The sequence below is a fragment of the Bombina bombina genome, chromosome 2 (genome assembly GCF_027579735.1).
Source record: "Bombina bombina isolate aBomBom1 chromosome 2, aBomBom1.pri, whole genome shotgun sequence".
NCBI classification, from domain to species: Eukaryota; Metazoa; Chordata; class Amphibia; order Anura; family Bombinatoridae; genus Bombina; species Bombina bombina.
Genome location: NC_069500.1, coordinates 1,343,968,705 through 1,343,988,820, shown reverse-complemented (window position 1 = coordinate 1,343,988,820; position 20,116 = coordinate 1,343,968,705). Strand labels below are relative to the sequence as shown.

Sequence of the window (20,116 nt, the reverse complement as noted above, 5' to 3'; positions counted from 1 at the left end):
GACAAGGGAACAAGATTCTGGCACTTTGGAGCTCTGCCTTCTAATTACAACTCTTCTCTAGCCACATGCTTGCTGGGAATTATAGTTCCTATGTGTGGGCTAGAATAGATGTGGTAGGTTACCCTCCACTACTGCTAAGACTGCTTTAGTGCTGCCATAGACCTATATTTAAAATGCAACAACTGCTATAATTGCTACTGCTTGTAGTACAGCTAGAAAAAGGTAAAGCCCCTGCTTTTTATAGTAAACCTTCTCACCCACATCATACCAGTTCACAAAACAGGCTCGACACCAGAATACCCAAAGGACTTAACTCTAGGTATGATTTAATAAATTACTGGGAATAACTCCAGTTCTTTGTTATCTCCCCCTAGGTGTAATGCCTACTTTGATTTAGCATTTTGTGCTTGTCATTTTGCTTTTTTCTTTTTTACTCCTAATATTTTATTTCTTAAATATTTTTCTTTCCTGATCATATCATCGCAACTTTTATAAGGCTAGATACATATGATACTCCTAGTTCACATATAGCTAATGTTATGAACTTTTTTCTGTACTATATAGTTGCGTTAATATATTCATTTACACTATACCGTATATTTCTATGTACCTTTCGTGCATTTTTGCACCAGCAGTCCTAATTTTTCTGATAATTATTATTATTTTTCCATTGACATTTATCAGCATATGGTTTAGGCATTGCACTTTATCTCACACTATTTTTAAGTTGATTTATATATTACATCTTCTCCTGGCATATATAGTTCCTTTGTCTAATACTTTTGTCTCTCATTTTGACATTTATTTAGTCCTTTTTGTCCCTTCAACCATCCTATTTGTTTCTATGTTCCTAATAATGATAATTGTATCGATGTTTGTATACATATGGATCTTTATACCATTCATTGTTTATTGGACTATACTAGTAGAGATGGTGTATTTGCTTCTCTTATACTATATTTAGTTCTTGACACTTCCAAGCGGGCGGGTTGTTTTTCTTTTGCTCTTAAATTTTCTTTTAACCAATGAGAATCAACCTAAGGTGTTAAGTTCACCTGTCAGGCACAGCACCTGTATGCTATGATTAAGGCTTCACAGCCGAAACGCGTAAGCCCTGGTGCTGCGCCTGCAAACGTGTCTCTTTGTTCTCCATGATTCTGTTATTTTAAAGAAGTACCAATAAATAAATTTGTTTTATTTTTATCGGAGCATCCAGTACTCTTTCTTTTTGATGAGTATAATATTATGCAGATTAATACTTAATGGAAAAAGAAATTGATATATATTAAACTTGTCTAAATATGTGTCTGAAGTTGGTGTACTGTTATTTGTACAATAATCACAGCACCGGGCATATTTTGAAAGCCAGAGGTCTAATTGCTAGAGCAATGTGAATAACAGCAAGCTACCAGTTGTTGAAGGGAAAAGACACCGTTACAGAGTGTTTTAATCTTGCAAAATGTTTGGAAAAGGTGCCCTTTAACCCCTGGATTGCCAGATGGTACAGCTACTAAGACATTTATTTCAGCAATTTTCAGCAGCCAATGAGTTAAACATAATTCAGTAATTAACAGTTTGACATTCGAATGATACCATATCAGGTCTGTCAATTGGAAAACAACTTTGGTCACTGTTTAACATGGGAAATGACTCACTGTTGAAAGCAGAAGACTTCAAGCTGCCTTTACTTTTAATGCGTCTATTGCAGTTTACATTTATTATGACTTTTCTTTTTTTTTTTTTTTTTTAGAACAGAACAGTGTTGAGACATTTTGACGAGGGTGGCTAATCCAAATAAAGTGCAAGCAGTTCCTGCAGAGGAAAAAAGCTTTTGGCTTTAAAAGGGTCTGAGAATACATTCAGATTATTTAAATGCATGATCAAACACACCACTGGCAACGTTTTAATACAGGAAGTCAACACAGAAATAGATGTGCAATGTCAAGTAAAATAACTTTACAGCAATAGAAATCAGCTAGAGATTTTAGAAAACAATATATTGGAAAATAATTTATACTAATAAAACCTAATTTGAAGGGGCATTGCAGAGTAAAAATGACATGCCCTAATTAAAGGGACACTGAACCCAATTTTTTTTCTTTTGTGATTCAGATAGAGCATGCGATTTTAAGCAACTTTCTAATTTACTTCTATTAGCAAATGTTCTTCATTCTCTTGGTATCTTTATTTGAAAAGCAAGAATGTAAGTTTAAATGCCGGCCCATTTTGGTGAACAACCTGGGTTGTTCTTGCTGATTGGTGGATACATTCATCATCAATAAACAAGTGCTGTCCAAGATTCTGGACTTTCTTTTTCAAACAAAGATAGCAAGAGAACAAATAAACATTGATAATAGGAGTAAATTAGAAAGTTGCTTACAATTGCATGCTCTATCTGAATCACAAAAGAAAAAAAATTGGGTTCAGTGTCCCTTTAAGGGTTTGACAAACCCAAGTGCCAGAGAGCCACAGGCTCTTAGAATTGTACCCCTGGCTCCTAACTTTTTGGCTCATTCTCCATATGTCTATACCACTGTCTGGCTCCTAAATATTCTTACTGGCTGCAAAATGTTAAACAGATTTGTTGACCCCTGTCCTAATTCAATTTTTGCACTACAAACTGTCATTTTTGCACTTCAAGGTCCCTTAATTTTTTTTTTTTTTAACTATCATGATTTATATAGAGCACACTATAAAATATCTTTCCAATTCACTTTTATTAACTAACATGCTTGTTTCTTTTGGTATCCTTTGTTTAAACGTATACCTACTTAGGCTAAAGAGCAGCAATGCACTAGTGGGAGCCGATTAGTGGATGCACATATAGGCCTCGTCATTGGCTCACATGATGTGTTCAGCTAGCTCTCAGTAACACATTGCTACTCCTTTAACAAAGCATAACAAGAGAATAAAGCCAATATGATAATATAAGTAAATTGGAAAGTTGTTTAAATGGATATGCTCTATCTCAATCATAACATTTTGGATTTCATGTCCCTTGAAAATTAAATTTTTTCCCTCTAACCACAGAAGCGGTGAATTTGATCTTGCAGGGTCTGGAAATGTTGGATGTATCAGCTTGGATTGGCTAAGAGTGCACCCGCAAGAGAGAACTACACCCAAATATCCTAGGCTGTTTATACAGGTAATCAGTTTACAAGTATTATATGAATATCCTTGAACACAAATGTTTAAACCAAGCAGTTTGGGAGGGATCAGGGGGTGGGAGATCTCTACACTACAGCTAAAATTAATCTTATAAGCTACCCGATTAGCCCCTTCACTGCCAGGAATAACAGAAGTGTGGTGCACAGCTACAATTAGCGTCATTCTAATAACCAAAAACCAATGGTAAAGCCATGCATGTCTGCTATTTATGAACAAAGGGGATTCCAGAAAAGCTTTTACAATCTTTTGTGATATAATTGCACAAAAAAGTAAATAATTTCAGTGAGAAACCCAAAAGTTTGGGGAAAAGTTTATCGCATTTGGAGGTGAAACAGTGGCGTCAAATATACCAAAATGGGCCTAGATAATACTTTGGGTTGACAAAAAATTTTTTATATATATATATATATATATATATATATATATATATATATATATATATATATATATATATATATATATATATATATATATATATATATATATATATATATAAATATATAAAAGGTAAATAAACAAAAAAACACAAGGCACTATTTCTGTTTAAATGGAGTGATAAAAAAAAAAATGCTAAAAATTCTCCTGTATTTTGGGCAAGTTCTTCTCCGTAGCAAAGGGGTTAATATTTATCTTCTCTTTGCAGTAAAAATGGAAGACCTGCCTAGTACTGGGAAAGGTGGCCGAAATGCGAGGGAACCCAAAAGCTAAGATAACCAAGAAGAAACTGCAGATTTTTCAGCAAGGTCTAACAGCTGTCTTCAAAATTAGCCGAACTGTTTAGCAAAACTAATAGCTGGAAAGTATGAAGGCCGTCCATTCACAAGCTCATATTTGTCTGCCTGCACTGAAACTCTATCTGCACCTTGGCTGACATTTCAACTTTTTTTCTTATACAGGTGGTGAATAGTAGCACAGTGCAGAGATTCTAATATTTTCCTATTCCCAGAAAGGATCACCTGAGTAGAACTTTACATTAATACATAAAAAAAAAAACAACAACAAAAAACAGATATATAGACACGGCCATTTCTCACCACTAATCGGTCATGTGTGATGAGTGTTAGCCATAAAAATCTTTATTTAAAACAAAGAACTCAACAAATGTTTCAAAATCTATTAGCCCAAACATGCGTTTTTTTTATTTTAGTATTTGAGGTATGGGCAACCCCAGAGTTGCAAGAATCACAACAGTGATAACACCCTATTAATTGGCAAAAAACAAATGCAGCCGTGGCTTAGCCAAACAGAGGAAATCTAGGGGTTAAATAAACAGTATGTACCTCTGAATTAACCCCTTGATTGCCTGTAAAGACATGAAGCAGCAATTAAAACACTTACTTCCGACACATGTATGGTAAGCACCCCTTTGCAGGGACAGGAGTTGAAGGGAGAAGGAAAGAAGGGGAGATGGTAATTCTAGTGCACACCAAAAAAGAGAAAAGAGCAGTTATGCTTCCACTTCTACCCCAAACAATAATGGTCAGTTTCCTTATGTGCCACGATGCCCTATTTGTAAAGCGCTGGCCTAACGCATAAAAAGCCAGAGGAGTTGCATTAGAGGTGACCATAAATTACTTATTTCACACACCACAAGCTCTCCGATAAGAACCTATAAATCTAGTCAAAAAAGACACCTCTTCCTATTAATAAAAATGTGTAAGAGCTAAAAATTACTTCTCCTAAAATAGGATATTTGGAGTACAGAACCAAGTACAAAAATATAGGTACACATCTTTGAAAGAAATGTTCTTCCAGAAACAAAAAGGGAAAATGCACACAATTTGTAACAAAAAACTTCCTCGAGGCCTGCTTGATTATATCTGGTAGTTTTTTTTGTTATTTTTTTTAAAGGAACACTAAATATTTAGTATGTGGTAAAGCAGCAGAACAAGAACGGACTTATCTTTATACAGCAGCTGACAAACCCCAAAGGAACAATGGCTCCTAACAATGTAACCACTGCTCCATTTATTATTCCAAGTATATCCGTGTGATCACTCTTCTAACAGATACAAATACAGAGGGTCAGGCACTCTTATTACAGTACAAACCGTTTCACTCTGAAACAGGTTAATAAATGTCCTCCCAAACCTAAACTAAAATTAAGAGAAGTTGCTCAGAATAGACGCACCGCGCCAAGAAAGCAGCTTTCCTGAGATCTGATTTATCTTGCACATTTTGTGACACTTTTACACAATGGAAATACTACGAAGCCCTGAAAAACAGTAGTAGCTGCCAGTTTCCTGACCTGGATAGTGTTCCCTTCACATGCTGACATCTCAGGAAAGCAGCACCCATTCTTGGTGTCCCAATTTAACAGCACACTGGCCTTGTGAGTGAATATAAACTTGGGGAGTTCCTGTTTCCTCTAAAGTGATGTCCTTTTAGCTTGGTCTACATCCAGCAGGGCACTGTGCTCTTTAAATAAGGCAGATTAACATCCCAGCTGTGCAGCTGAAGTAATGGCAGATTTTGACTTGTACTGTTCAAAATATCCAGTGCACAAATTGTAGTTCAAACTCTGATTTGCCTTTTAAGCAATATTTGTCTAAACATATGGTAGTAAAGGCACTTTTATATGTATGAGGGGAAAAAAATAGGTGCCATATAGAGGTTATGTAATTAAAGATCTGGCTCACTTAAAGGGACAGTTCACCCAAAAACTTTCTCCCCTTAAAATTATTCCCAATGTTCCTTTTTACCTGCTAGAGTGTATTAAATTGGTTTCAAGTAGCTCCTTTACTCATATTTCAGCATTTGAAATAGCTGATTTAGCTTGTGGTTTCCCAACCTATACTGAAAGTTTTGATACTGGCGTATACGCTATTGACAAGCATAAGTAAACACAGCCAGCAGAAGAGATTACTCTCCCAGTGGGGGGCATGATAGTTAAGTAATAAAATGGTAATTTTCCATTGTTCTCTCTATGTATTGAGCTTTGGTGTTCCAGACAAATATAAGATAAGGAAGCAAGTCTGTGTACATAAAAGTGATAACATAATGAGATCTGATATTACCTGAAGCTCAACCCATTGTAATAGGCTGTGGTTTCAAAGCACAAAACCAGCTACTTCAGATACACAAAAACCCGAAAATGCAATTTCTCAAATATTTTATACTCTGCAGTTGGTATAACAAGTAATTTAAAATACATTAATGGAAAAACAATTTTACAGTGTACTGTCCCTTTAAGGACAATGCGAATATATTACTCTAGATTTGTTTTCACCTGGTGAAATGAATAACTATTAGCACAATTACAATATCTTATGCACTAATTTAGCCATTTAATCTTTACAAGTATCTTAAATTCTAAGGGCAATTAGTTTATTTAAAAGAAATAAAAATCTGTCTCAAAAGATGGCCAAATGTATCTTTAAAAGTTATCAAAGTCTTTGACCTGTAAATGTTTAGTCTGATACTTCTTAGCAAAATGGCTAAACATTTAGGAATTAATCTTACTATGAATGTTTTGTACGGTTCGTACATCTAAAATTGTGCATTTGTGTTTTTTTCTTATAATTATTAATGAGAATTACAAAAGGGAAAATGCACCATAATGAACTGCAAAAAGTGATATTCTATCTTCTCCTTTCCCACAGATATGGGGAATTGTTACATTGTTCGGGAAATCAAATATATTTGTTACAAGTGAAGCTTAATACTGCTAGTGGTAAAGGACATTTTACAGTAAACTAAAACTAGAGCTGGAAAGAACATTTGAAATAAAATATTAAAAGTTTCTTCCAAATATTATGCTGTAGCCAAGACAGACGTTTGTGTTAGAGTAAAATATTCCTTTAAATAAGAAATGTTTCTGCTTTCTACACACTTGTCTATTTTAGGAATAGAACTCGGTGTACTTGCATCTGCTGGCTGCTAGGGAACATTATGCAAGCTTACCAACACTGCACTGGTCGATACCCACGGAAATTACACTATTACCTGCTTCCTATCATATCAGCACAACAGATTAAAGGGCCACCAAGTCTAAACATGGCCCTTTTAAAATGTATTTTAACTTATTTGGTTGTTCTGCATAAAATTAAAGGGACGTTTTACACAAGATTTTTTTGTAACAATGTATAGTTTTGCTTATTTTTTTTAAATACCATTATGCTGATTTTCAGACTCCTAACCAAGCCCCACAGTGTCAGATGTATACAGGTGTTTAGAGACTCCTGCTGGCTCTGTTATCTGTATTTTCATAAGCAGGGAAGGAAGAAGGGTCTGCTGTTCTTGTTTTTCCAGCCCATTTCACTGGGTGTCCCAGCCTAACATCATCAGTGCTAAACTGGAAGCTTTTTGTAACAATGTATAGTTTTGCTTATCTTTATTTTTTTTAAATACCATTATGCTGATTTTCAGACTCCTAACCAAGCCCCACAGTGTCAGATGTATACAGGTGTTTAGAGACTCCTGCTGGCTCTGTTATCTGTATTTTCATAAGCAGGGAAGGAAGAAGGGTCTGCTGTTCTTGTTTTTACAGCCCATTTCACTGGGTGTCCCAGCCTAACATCATCAGTGCTAAACGGGGAGCTTCTAAGTACGTTTTTAAAAGGTTTTATACTGGATTTTTAGATCAATATCTGTACATATTCTTTATACTAGTGCCTATTAAATGTTGTTATATAGAAATTGGTGTATACTGCCCCTTTAACTATTGTTGATCTACTAATGGTCAACTTTAGCAGCAGTTAGCATGCAAGTATTACAGTACTGTCTGGAAAATAGCTTGAGATTCTGCCCCAGAAAATGTTACTAGTAAGTACTATAAGATACGTTTAACATAGGAACCGAGTCCAACTAAAACCCATTAGATTATATAGAAACTGTCTTCTGTTGCATTTATGAATAATTTTAAATGTATTAAAGCTTTTTTCCCATAAAGATATTCCTGCCCTAAATAAAACATTCTTGGTTTTATGCTAGACAGTGTATGTCCATTAATGTGGCTTTAGGAATAATACTAAATCCCTAGGTACGCCAAATGAATTTCCTGATAAAATTGCTTAAATTTACTTTTTCACACATCATAGCTTATTCTGAGACTGGACTGGGTGTCTGGTACCTGCATTTCTACATAGCAATCATAAACCTATCATGTACATGTGTCCCAGGAAGAATGAAACAGGCACTCACTGGCATGAGAGAGTCTGTATTTTAGAAACACAGTGAAAAGCCCTGTAAAGATTCTTTGCATATCCTTACCCAGAATCCCCTACTACAGTGACAGGTTGCTATGTTCTCTGTGGGAAAAGACACCTACATTTGATGTGCTAGACATTGATCTATTTTATATTGGGATATAAAAAATATTTAACGTGTGTTTTCATACAGTAGCAGACCTACTCAGAACCGTGGTGGAGATCATTTTTGGGCCCGAAAAAATAACTCTAAAGGTAAGCAATATTAATAATATGCATGCTGCTCTGAATAATGAGGATAGATAGATCTGCAACCGGTACTAATGTATAGACTGGCTGATATGGAGCACTGGTGCAACTGCACCTGCTAAACCAATGGTAGTTCTCCCCCTGGTTTCATGTTTTCAGATGCATTATAGGATACTAGTTATGTTTAATCTGTATTGGATCCCAAATAAAATCTTTTTTTTTTAATACTTTAAGATGTAGAGCAATATGATTTTAAAAAAGGGCACTGAACTGTAATTGCATTTTATAAGCTTAGTATTGAGGTTATTCCCCACCTCTCTTTAGTCATAGGTGACTTTATGTAGACGTCTAGTTGCATTCCAGTGCGGATGCGTTCGCACATGCACAGCAACTCCCCTTTAGAGGCCTACAGTGTCATCTTGGTTTAAAAATGGCAGCGTCTATAAATTAGAGGGGGTACATGAAATGTATCAAGTGTTTAAATGTCCCTGTAATACACATTAAACAATATGAAAAGTTTAAACTATGTGCTTTGCTGGCTCTTCCGATTTAGCAATAAAGACAATGTATTCCTTCTCAGGTCATTTTAAAAGTCTTCATGCAACTCTATATAGAATAGAGGGGCTTGCTGTCTGCTAGAATTTCTCCATAGCTGCAGTCTCTCTGAATCATTGCTAACATTTATAGTCCTATCTGTATGAAACGAGAGTTGCAGAGAATACGAAAACGGAGGATCCTGCCCTCAATTTCTAGGCATCAGGAAATGCCATTAACGTTGTTTTTTCATAAAGTGGTATCATTTCTGTCCAACTTATTGGTCAATACCATTTCATTGGTCTACATTGCAGTGGCATAATATAAAAGTGAGTACAATTAGATGATTTCACTAGATTTGGAACTAGATAAGGCTTTACAATCCTACACAATGGTGTATATATATATATATATATATATATATATATATATATATATATATATATATATATATATATATATATATATATATATATATATATATATATATACATATACATATACATACACAAAGATTTTAGAAGAGTAAAACTCTACGTGCCCTGACAGCAATAAAACACCAACCACTGTTAACCAATTATGAAGAACACTTACCCTTGTCATTTTAAAAAAATCTAAAGATGGCCGGTGCCATCGGACATCTTCGTCACGTCTGCGCTTTAGTCTGGTTTTCCTCTCATTTAGCACACAGGGCTGGGAACGGCATCTCAGTAAGCCCTGACGCCTCCTGAGCTCTGGAGTTGAGGTTGGTGTGCTATTGGCTGAAGGCAAGAGGTCTCCGTTCTCTGTAATATGCTCCTGAGACAAAGAGAGGCGTCTCCTTGGATCAAACTCACAAGGTTCTTCAGAGTTCCAGCGACTGCTAGAACTTGTGCTTCCTTCACTGCTGTCCACATAGCCACTGCTGGCAGATGAAGGCCTAGGGACAGGAGACAAGTCGCATGCAGTAGCTGTAAAGATGTTATTGTTGAGAGCCAGTGCATTTTGTGGCAGACTGATACTTGTGCTTCTCTGCAGAGTGGCACCAACATGGCTATTGCAGCGCTGTAATGTGGAACTCCCACCACTATTACAACGTCTTTTTGATACAGGAGTCCAAACCTTGGAATTCCCAGGTTTCCCAGGGGGAGCGGCAACGGGACAGTTCATCTGGCTCAGACAATGACCTGCAGTGCCGTTTTGTGGGAGGTGCCAGAGGCTGTCCAAGGCTTTCATTGAGGTTAAGTTCACTTATCCACCCTGATACTATGGACCTTACTGGTTGATTCATTTTGCCATTTAAGATGTAATCCTCCAGTGGTGCCTGCACTGAATGGGCACACCGGAAAAGGGAATATTGAATTCTTGTTCAACTCAGTCCTGATTGGACAAGCACTGTTAATAATATTCCCATGGGCTCTCTTCTAAAGGAAGAAAAAGAAAGAAATGCTATTAAATACATAAAAAACCTTGAAAGTAAAAAGCATTATACAAAGTCAAGTCATTTATAGAACTAATGGCATATTTAGTATATTTAGATATGAGAAGTTAATCAGCAGGCTCAGCATTTGCAGAAACTAAGCAGGATGATATTTTAAAAAGGGGCAATGACATAATATATTAATATGCTCTAAAATACTTGTGCATGTATATGGTAAGCATGTGTTTTGTTCCAATAGATTCCAAATTCACAGCATGCAGCACAGATATTTTTGGAAAGGCCCTGGAACAAAAAAAGTAACTTCTATAATTAAGTGAAGGTAAATCCTAGATTTTCAAAAATGCTAGGATTTAACATTACAAAAAAATAAAAAGGCCGCCTTCATTCATCAGTTTAAACAAATAAACCTATGAAAAGGTGTCTATATTTGCCCACTGTTTAGCTAAGCGGCTCTGACAGCCCAGCTCATTTTTTTCAACTGAGGCGACGTTCCCACCTTTTAGCCAAGAGCGATGAGGGCCGATCGGCATTATGCTGTAGACATGCACGGCTATTGGTCAAGAGGCGGAAACATCACTGAAAAATTAAGCAGGGCAGCCAGAGATGAGCTAGGCTTAGCAGTGAAGCCAAGCCAAAATGAAGGCACCTTTTCATCTGTTTATTTAAACTGATAAAATGAAGGTGGCCTTTATTTTTTAGTGATGGTAAATTCTAGCATTTTATCAAACGCTAAAATTTACCATCACTTTGAGAACACACACACAGGCGTTCAACATTTGGGGTCACTTATTTCATGCATGTTTTCATGGAAAATATGGAAGTGTCAGAGTTTGAATAGGAAATATAGTCATTGACAATATTTTTTAAAAATAAAAACTGCTATAGTCAAAGAATCCTCTATGTGCAGCAATTACAGCTTTGCAGACCTTTGGCATTCTAGTTCTTAATTTGTTGAGGTAATCTGAAGAGATTTCCACCGCATGCCTTCCTGAAGCACCTCCCACAAGTAGGATTGGCATGATGGGAACTTCTTACATACCATACGGTCAAGCTCCTCCCACAGCAGCTTCATATGTACCATACGGCCAAGCTGCTAAATAGGGTTGAGATCTGTGACTGTGCTGGCTACTCCATCAGAGACAGAATACTAGCCGACGGCTTCCTCACTAAGTAGTTCTGCATAGTTTGGAGCTGTGCTTTGGGACATTGTCCTGTTGTAGAACGGAAATTGGCTCCAATTACGCGCGTCCACAGAGCATGGCAAAATGTAGTTACAGCCTTCCCTTCTTCAAGGTCCCTTTCACCCCTGTATAAATATCCCACTTTACCACCACCAAAGCACCTCCAGACCATCACATTACCTCCACCATGCTTGACAGATTGTGTCAACACTCCCTCTCCAGCACCTTTTTATTTGGTCCCATAAATGTTCTTTTGTGATGCAAACACCCAAACTTAGATTCGTCTGTCTATAACACTTTTTGCCCCATCTTCCCTCTGTCCAGTGACTGTTCTTTTGCCCATCTTAATCGTTTTTTTTATTGGCCCAGTCTGAGTTATTACTTTTCTTTGTAGCTCTGCCTAGAAGGCCAGCATCACTGAGTGTTTTGCGGATTCTATTTAATAAAGCTGCCAGTTGAGGATCTGTTAGTTGCCCATTTCTCAAACTATCAAACTCTAATGTATTTTGTCCTCTTCTCAGTTGTGCACCGTGGGCACTACTCTTTCTATTCTCATTAGAGCCAGTTAGTTGCTGTTCTGTGAAGGGAGTAGTATACAGCGTAGTACAGAATCATCAATTTCTTGCATGGAATAGCCTAAATTTCTCAGAACAATTATAGACTGACCGAGTTTCAGAAGAAAGTTATCTAGTTTCTGGACATCTTGAGCCTGTAATCGAACCCACGATTGCTGATGCTCGGAAACTCAACGAGTCTAATAAAGTTTTCTTGCTTCTCTTAATCGGCACACAGTTTTCAGCTGTGCTAACATAACTGCAAAACGATCTAATGATCAATTAGTATTTTTAAATGATGAACTTGGGACTAGCAAACACAATGTGTCATTGGAACCCATTACACATGGTTGCTGATAATGGCCTCTGTACACCTAATGTAGATATTACATTAAAAATCAGGTATTTCCAGCTCCAATAGGTCATTAACATTAACTATGTCTACACTGTATTTCTGATTCAATTTGATGAAAATAAATTGTTTTTCTTTTGAAAACAAGGACATTTCTAAGTGACACCCAACTTTTGAACACGTGTGAGTGAGAAAAAAATTTTTATTGGTTGATTTCAGGGCTGTCTTATGGATTTTTGGGTTATCTTATTTTTCTCTGGTTGATATCAAATCTTTTGCTTGATAAGTCGCTTTACGTTACCTGATTGTAGCTGGCAAAAACTAGACCCCATAAGCCTTGAATGTCTTTTACTAATGGTTACAGGAAATGATTTTGCTGCCACCCATCTATTGATAGGAAACAGCAAAACAAACATTATTTATAACCAATTCCTGATTGAATTGGGGAATTTTAGTTTGGTATGTGTAAGATGCTTCTATTCAGCTGCATTTAAAGGTCCTCAGACACCAAAAGGATAAACGGAATGTTTATTTTGCCCCTTTTCATCTGCCCTATGAAAGAAGGCATTTTTACTATTCAAAGCAGCTTACATACACAAAAACAGGATCCTACCACATGATACCCTGGTATTGTTCAAAGACCAGTATATAAGCACCAGGTTTCTGGACATATCACTCAAGACTCTTTCTATAGTATCTGATTTGCAACAGAAAAAAAGGCTTTAACTTATCCAGACACCTCGATTTTTCTAAATAAAAACATAAAATACATTTTTTTATGTTTCACAGAAACTTACCATTGATTTCGTAAAGGGGAACAAGTTGCCAGTTTTGTTCAGCTTCTCAGATGAGCGCTGAAATTACCAAGAAAAAGAAAAGTTTCAACACCATACAAACAGCCTCATGGTGTGAAAGACAGTGAACATAGCCTTACTGAGCACAAACTAACCAGAAGAAAGCATAAATATATAAAAAGCACTTTTTTTTCTTCTGTCCAACAATATATACCAATAATACAATGCCAATGTTCTCTGTTTAACTTGTTTACATTAGAATTTCTGAAGAGAACATACATTATACAGTAACTAATATTCTGTGATAGTAATCAGACCACCCGCTTCTTTTTTTAAAACAGCCCATGGGCATCCATTTACAAAGCATCTTTTTTGTGCATGTATATTAATGCATTAAATATTTACTGAAGGCTTCCAACAAGAAGTCACAATCTGTTACCCTCAAAGTACAGATTACAATTTTATTTTTTATGTTCATTTCAAAGCAGGGGTCTTCCCAAATCTAGAGAGACAGGGACTCTAAAATGCATACAATTCCTGCAAAGTGGTTTAGTATAGAACAGCCTAGAAAAAAACAGTTTTGTACATATATTTTGTGAGTTTGTCATAAAGTCTAAAGGATAAAAAAAAAAAGGATCCACAAATAGAGAGAATAAATGTCAGAAGCTTTCAGTAAAATATTTTAAAATCAAAAGGATATTTATACAAAAATGCATTTATAAAGCATACAAAATAATTGACGTTCCCTATAAGCAATTAAATTAAGCTATATGTATCTCCCGACTCACAAACTGTAAGCAAAGCTGTCACAGTGCTAGATAATGCACTGTGTCACGGGACATGAAACCCATCAATTCGCTTTAATGGTTCAGATGGAGCATACAATTTTGAACATTTTTAACAAATTTGCTTCATTCTTTGATATCCTTTTGCAGTGGGTCCCCCCCCTCCCAGAACCTTTTAAATGGGCAATTTTTATTGCACACATAATCAAATATATTTATGTTAAAATTATGCAATTAATTTGTGCTTTGGATAGCAGAAAAATGATAATAGAATAGATTACACTGCCCCCACACAATGCCACCTAGCTGGCAATGAACATTGTATATGTGATGCACCAAATCAGCAGCTAACTCCCACTAGTGCTCTGCTGCTCCTGAGCACTAACAAAGGTATGCTTTCAAACAAAACAATACAAAGAGAATGAAACAAATTACGTAATTGAAAAGTGGTTTAAAATTACATTCTCTGAATCATGAATGCTAAATTTTCCTTTAGTGTCTCTAAACCAGATATTTCCATAAATCAATAGTTGTAATTTTACAAGATGTCTGGTCATCTAAATTTGAATACATTTGTGGTGACATGCAATTAATAGTATGCAAATAAAAAGGCAATAGTTGTGCAGAGAAAATTTCCTAGGTTTATATGAAGCTTCCATAAAAATATAAAATGTAAACATGAAGATACATCTTTAAAGGCAATGGAAACCCAAAAAATGTCATTCATGATTTAGATAGAACATCCTTTACTATTATTATCAAATATGCTTCATTCTCCTGTTATCCTATGCTGAAGGGACAGCATCACACTACTGGCAGCTAGCTAAACACGTCTAGTTAGCAATCACAAGAGACAAAGTATGCAGGGTTCAATCACCAGCTAGCTCTCACTAGTGTAGCATATGTTGCACAGTCATTTTCAACAAGGGATACCCAGAGAACAAAGCACATTTTATAACAGAAGTTATTTAAAGGCGTCTTTAAAACTACATTTTCTGATTCTTCAAAGGGGAAAACAAAATTAAACACACAATGCCAAAACAAATGCCCTAGTTTGCATGTTACACAACTATTGGCCATACTCAAATAGAAAACAAATATTGAACTATATTGTACCGATTTATACAGCATATTCTGAGAATGAGAAAAGCCATAAAACATATGTTGATTATCGAACTTCCTTGCAGGAATGCTTGCTGGACCTAGATTTATTTTCTACATCGCCAAAAAAGATACTATTGTTCAGCAACTTCCTGTCCTATGATAGCTTTGTGTGTGCGTTTCTACTGTGAAAAGTAAACATCCTACACCCTCTTCTTTTTTTATACACTAGGTAGAAATATATAACCAATCCCTAGTTCAGAGAAAACCAATGTCATCAATACACCTGAGATATGCCCACACAAACTCGTTACGTTAAGTAATCTGCAGTAAAAAACATGGCTGTTTCTGGTTGGCAGCGCAATATGCATTTAAAGGAGCACAGACCAACACTTTATTATTTGATGTAATAACTAACATCTTTGAAAAGGGACCACTAAATGCCTTTACAACATTACAACATTTACAAAGACTACAGAAAAATTAAAACAGTGTGATATTTTTAGAATGAACTTCCTCGTATGCTGCATTTGTTTTTCAAATAGCCAAACTCCCCCCCCCAACATTTGTCTTATTTGGAGAAGCTAATCTGAACTTGTTATAACGTAGTGTTCCACTGTCAGTTTTGTTAGCAAAATCTCCATTGTATCTGATCAAACCTTGCTGAAGTCAATTTGGCAAAGATATGTGGCACGGTTACGCTTGTGAAGTCCACAGTGTGCACTTCCAGTTCTCAGATGTGGAGAGCCCCACAATTAAACAAATCAGGGAAGAAGGGGGGGGGGTGTAATACAAACTTTAAAAAATTTACCTGCAGAGTTTATTACAAGAAACATTTTATAGATCACAAACGGTTAGTCATCGCTTTAATGTATTGGCTAAAATGTTACCCCCAGAGTGATGGTACATTCACTAAAAATCTGATTGCTATTTATATGCTATTGTTATATGGAACATAACCCTGAAATACAGCATGTGCTATGTTTGCACAAGTGAACCCCTTTCTTATCAGGGTAGAAAGCATACTTCATCCCATTCAAACATTTCCTAATTCGCACTATGCTTAAAGAGAAACCGCACTAACCATATGCATTCAGCATAACAAAATTAGTAAAAGAAAGCCAATGCATTGTGTACAAAAGGTTGTTTTCAAGCCAGTTACATGGAACAGAAACAGGGGCAGGTTTGATTGGCGGCAATGTGCCTGGCTCTGTATGCCAAGACTGTTACAAGATAATTAAACAATAAAATAGAGGGAACAATTGCTTAGTGCAAAGGAGCTGAAAATAACTACAATGACTGTGTGCCAAACTGCCACCTTTAACTCACTGCCTGCCAGCGAGGGCTGCAAAAGCAAACCTATATATACCCTCTCTCCAACGCCTTCTGTTTGTGGTGAAAGTGTAAGGAAGGCCATGCAATGTTACATTAGCAACATTTGTTGTAGTTTACTCCATTTATTTTTTTAAACCTTACAAAATAGCCAGTATATAACAAATAATTAAAATAAATTACTGTGATTTAAAACATAGCAAAAAAAATTGAATGTTGCCCCCTTTAAATTTAGGTGTGAGCAGACACGCGTAATAATTTAAACTTAATAGTAATTATTTATATAAAATATACAAGATATATGGTCAGAACCAGTAGGGGTAAAAAAAAAAAGTCTACACGCCCCCTGTTTAAATTGTCAGGTTTCTGTGGTTGTAAAATAATGAGACAAAGCTAAATCATTTCAGAAACTTTTTCCACCTTTAATGTGACCTATAAACTCTACAACTCAATTGGAAAAACAAACTGAAATCTCTTAGGTAAAGGGAAATAAAAAAACTAAAATAATATGGTTGCATAAGTGTGAACATCCTTAAACTAATACTTTATTGAAGCACCTTTTGATTTTATTACAGCCCCTCAGTATTTTTGGGTATGAGAGTCTATCAGCATGGCACATCTTGACTTGACAAGATCTTGGCCCACTCTTCTTTGCAAAAAACACTCCAAATCTCTCAGATTGTGAGGGCATCTCCTGTGCACAGCCCTCTTCAGATCACCCCACAGATTTTGAATTGGATTCAGGTCTGGGCTCTGGCTGGGCCATCCTAAAACTTTAATCTTCTTCTCTTGAAGCCATTCCTATGTTGATTTGGATGTATGCTTTGGGTCGTTGTCAATGTGAAAGATGAAGTTCCCCTCTTCATATTCAGCTTTCTAGCAGAAGCCTAAAGGTTTTGGGCCAATATGTCTGGTATTTGGAACTGTTCATTATTCCCTCTACCTTGACTAAAGCCCCAGTTCCAGCTGAAGAAAAACCGCCCCAAAGCATGATGCTGACACCACAATGCTTCACTGTGGGTATGGAGTTCTTTTGGTGATACGCAGTGTTTTTGTGCCAAACATATCTTTTGGAAAACTTTGGTTTCATCAGACCATAACACCTTTTGCAACATGCTTTTGGGAAACTTCAGATGTGTTTTTGCAGGGCTTGGGTGTTTTTTTTTTTGTAAGAAAAAAGGCTTCAGTCTTGCCACTCTACCCCATCGCCCAGACATATGGAGAATACGGGCAATTATTGTCACATGTACCACACAGCCAGTACTTGCCAGATATTGCTGCAGCTCCTTTAATGTTGCTGTAGGCCTCTTGGCAGCCTCCCAGACCAGTTTTCTTCTCATCTTTTCATCAATTTTGGAAGGACATCCAGTTCTTGGTAATGTCACTGTTGCACCATATTTTCTTCACTTGATGATGACTGTCTTCACTGTGTTCCATGGTATATCTAATGCCTTGGAAATTCTTTTGTACCCTTCTATTGACTGATACCTTTTAACAATGAGATCCCTCTGATGCTTTAGAAGCTCTCTGCAGACCATGGCTTTTGCTGTGGGATGCTCCTAACAAAATGTCAGGAAAGACCAACTAGAGCAGCTGAACTTTATTTGGGGTTAATCAGAGGCACTTTAAATGATGACAGGTGTGTACTGACTACTATTTAACATGATTTTGAATGTGATTGCTTAATTCTGAACACAGCTACATCCCCAGTTATAAAAAGGGTGTTCACACTTATGCAACCATATTATTTTAGTGCTTTATTTTTATTTCCCTTTACCTAAAAAGAGTTCAGTTTTGTTTTTCAAATGAGTTGTACAGTTTATAGGTCGCATTAAAGGTGGAAAAAGTTCGGAAATGATTTATCTGTCATTTTTTTACATCACAGGAAAACTGACATTTTAACAGGGGTGTGTAGACTTTTTATATCCACTGTAAAAGGCTTTGCTTAGAATTGCATACGACAGAAATGTGGGCCGACTAGATATCTTTCCATCAAACTGTTCACTTTTATTTTCTGAGTTTCCAAATTAAGTCTTAAACCATTAACCCCGTATCAGAGACCACATGTAAGAAAACACAAAAGGTACTCAGTTTTGTCCTCCCGCTATTTCCTGTTCTAGGATTTGTATTGCAAGACATAAAAATAGGGTATTTTACGTCATGTTAGACAGTTGAAGACTTTATCTGATTCAGAAAATCTATTTGCTGTGTTCTGAAACTTAAACTTTTTGCAAACAGGATTATACAGCATACAAAAAGGTGTGAAGATTCCAGATCAGTGTTTTCAACACATAACATAAAACAGCTGAAGGCAAAAGGTTTTTTAATCATAAGAACAGTCACTTATCCTCCCAACAAGTTACAACTGACACCACACCCAGCATATCGCCAGAGAGCAGCTTTGGTCAATGTTTAGCCCAAGGTCAAAACCTATCAATGGTCCAATGAGGGCTGGGAAAGGAGTGGAGCTCAGTCAAGGTCGCAAGAACAAAATCACAAAGGACTTGTTGCTATGTATAGCTGAGTAAATATGAAATAACGGATGGACCTACACGTTTATTTTATGTTACTGTTTTACAGTAGTGGATACGTGGATCAGCCTTTCAAGAGAACACGAGAGCAAATGAATAAAATGCTTAGGATATGTGTAATGTTAATATAAAATGATGTGATAATCATTACATAGGAAAACACTTTATTTGGTAGTGTATACTGGTGCTTGTCATTTAAGCTTACGAGCAGAAGCATGTGCTTTTTTAGGTTATCTAGTATAAGATAACTTACAGTAACATTTAGAATCAGATACTAAATTAAAGGGACAGTCTACTCAAAATTAAACTTTCATGATTCAGATAGGGCATGACATTTTTATTTAATTTAATTGTATTTTTATTATGCAATTCTACTGCATTTAGTGATCTTAAATTACCACACACAAAAAAAAAATATATATATATATATATATATATATATATATATATATATATATATATATATATATATATATATATATATATATAGAAGGTCCAGAACATAAATTACAGTTTCTCAGTCCAGTATTAGGAGTATTGCAGAAGAGTTAAAATAGGGCTGTCCAAGTTTTCATATGGCCAAATTTTTTCTCTACAATAGAGGTTTTAGAAACGATATAAAGTGAAACAAAATGTATTTCTGAAGAAACTTTAAATGAGAAATGCACTTAGTCAAGATATGGTACTAAACGGTTTCCCAATATCACTTGTCAGCTGCACGGATAACCAACGTAGATGAGCAGTGTGCAATACAGATGGGGAGAAAGCCCAACACTTCAATCCCTCAAGTATCTGCTACATGGGGGTTTTACACAGGTGCAGTGAAAATGCCATAGTGGTGGGTCAGATATAAATATAAAATGGCCTCACAATAAGGGGAGGGTGTACATAAGTATTAGAGAGATGCATTGTGGTCCTAAGTCATAGACTTGACAACCCAGAATAAAAAAGGATAGGAAAGTAAAAAA

General features: G+C 36.1%; 1 long non-coding RNA gene and 1 pseudogene across 1 annotated transcript; one reads left to right on the top strand and one right to left on the bottom strand.

The window, feature by feature from the left end:
• Positions 1 to 3,045: 3,045 nt before the first annotated feature.
• On the top strand, positions 3,046 to 8,099 carry LOC128650352 (uncharacterized). Its single transcript, XR_008400740.1, has 2 exons — positions 3,046 to 3,145; positions 3,812 to 8,099. It is a non-coding gene; the product is annotated as an uncharacterized LOC128650352 (long non-coding RNA).
• A 1,248-nt stretch (positions 8,100 to 9,347) lies between these two features.
• Positions 9,348 to 20,116, bottom strand: part of LOC128647531 (protein FAM53A-like) — a 45,105-nt pseudogene continuing 34,336 nt past the window's right edge.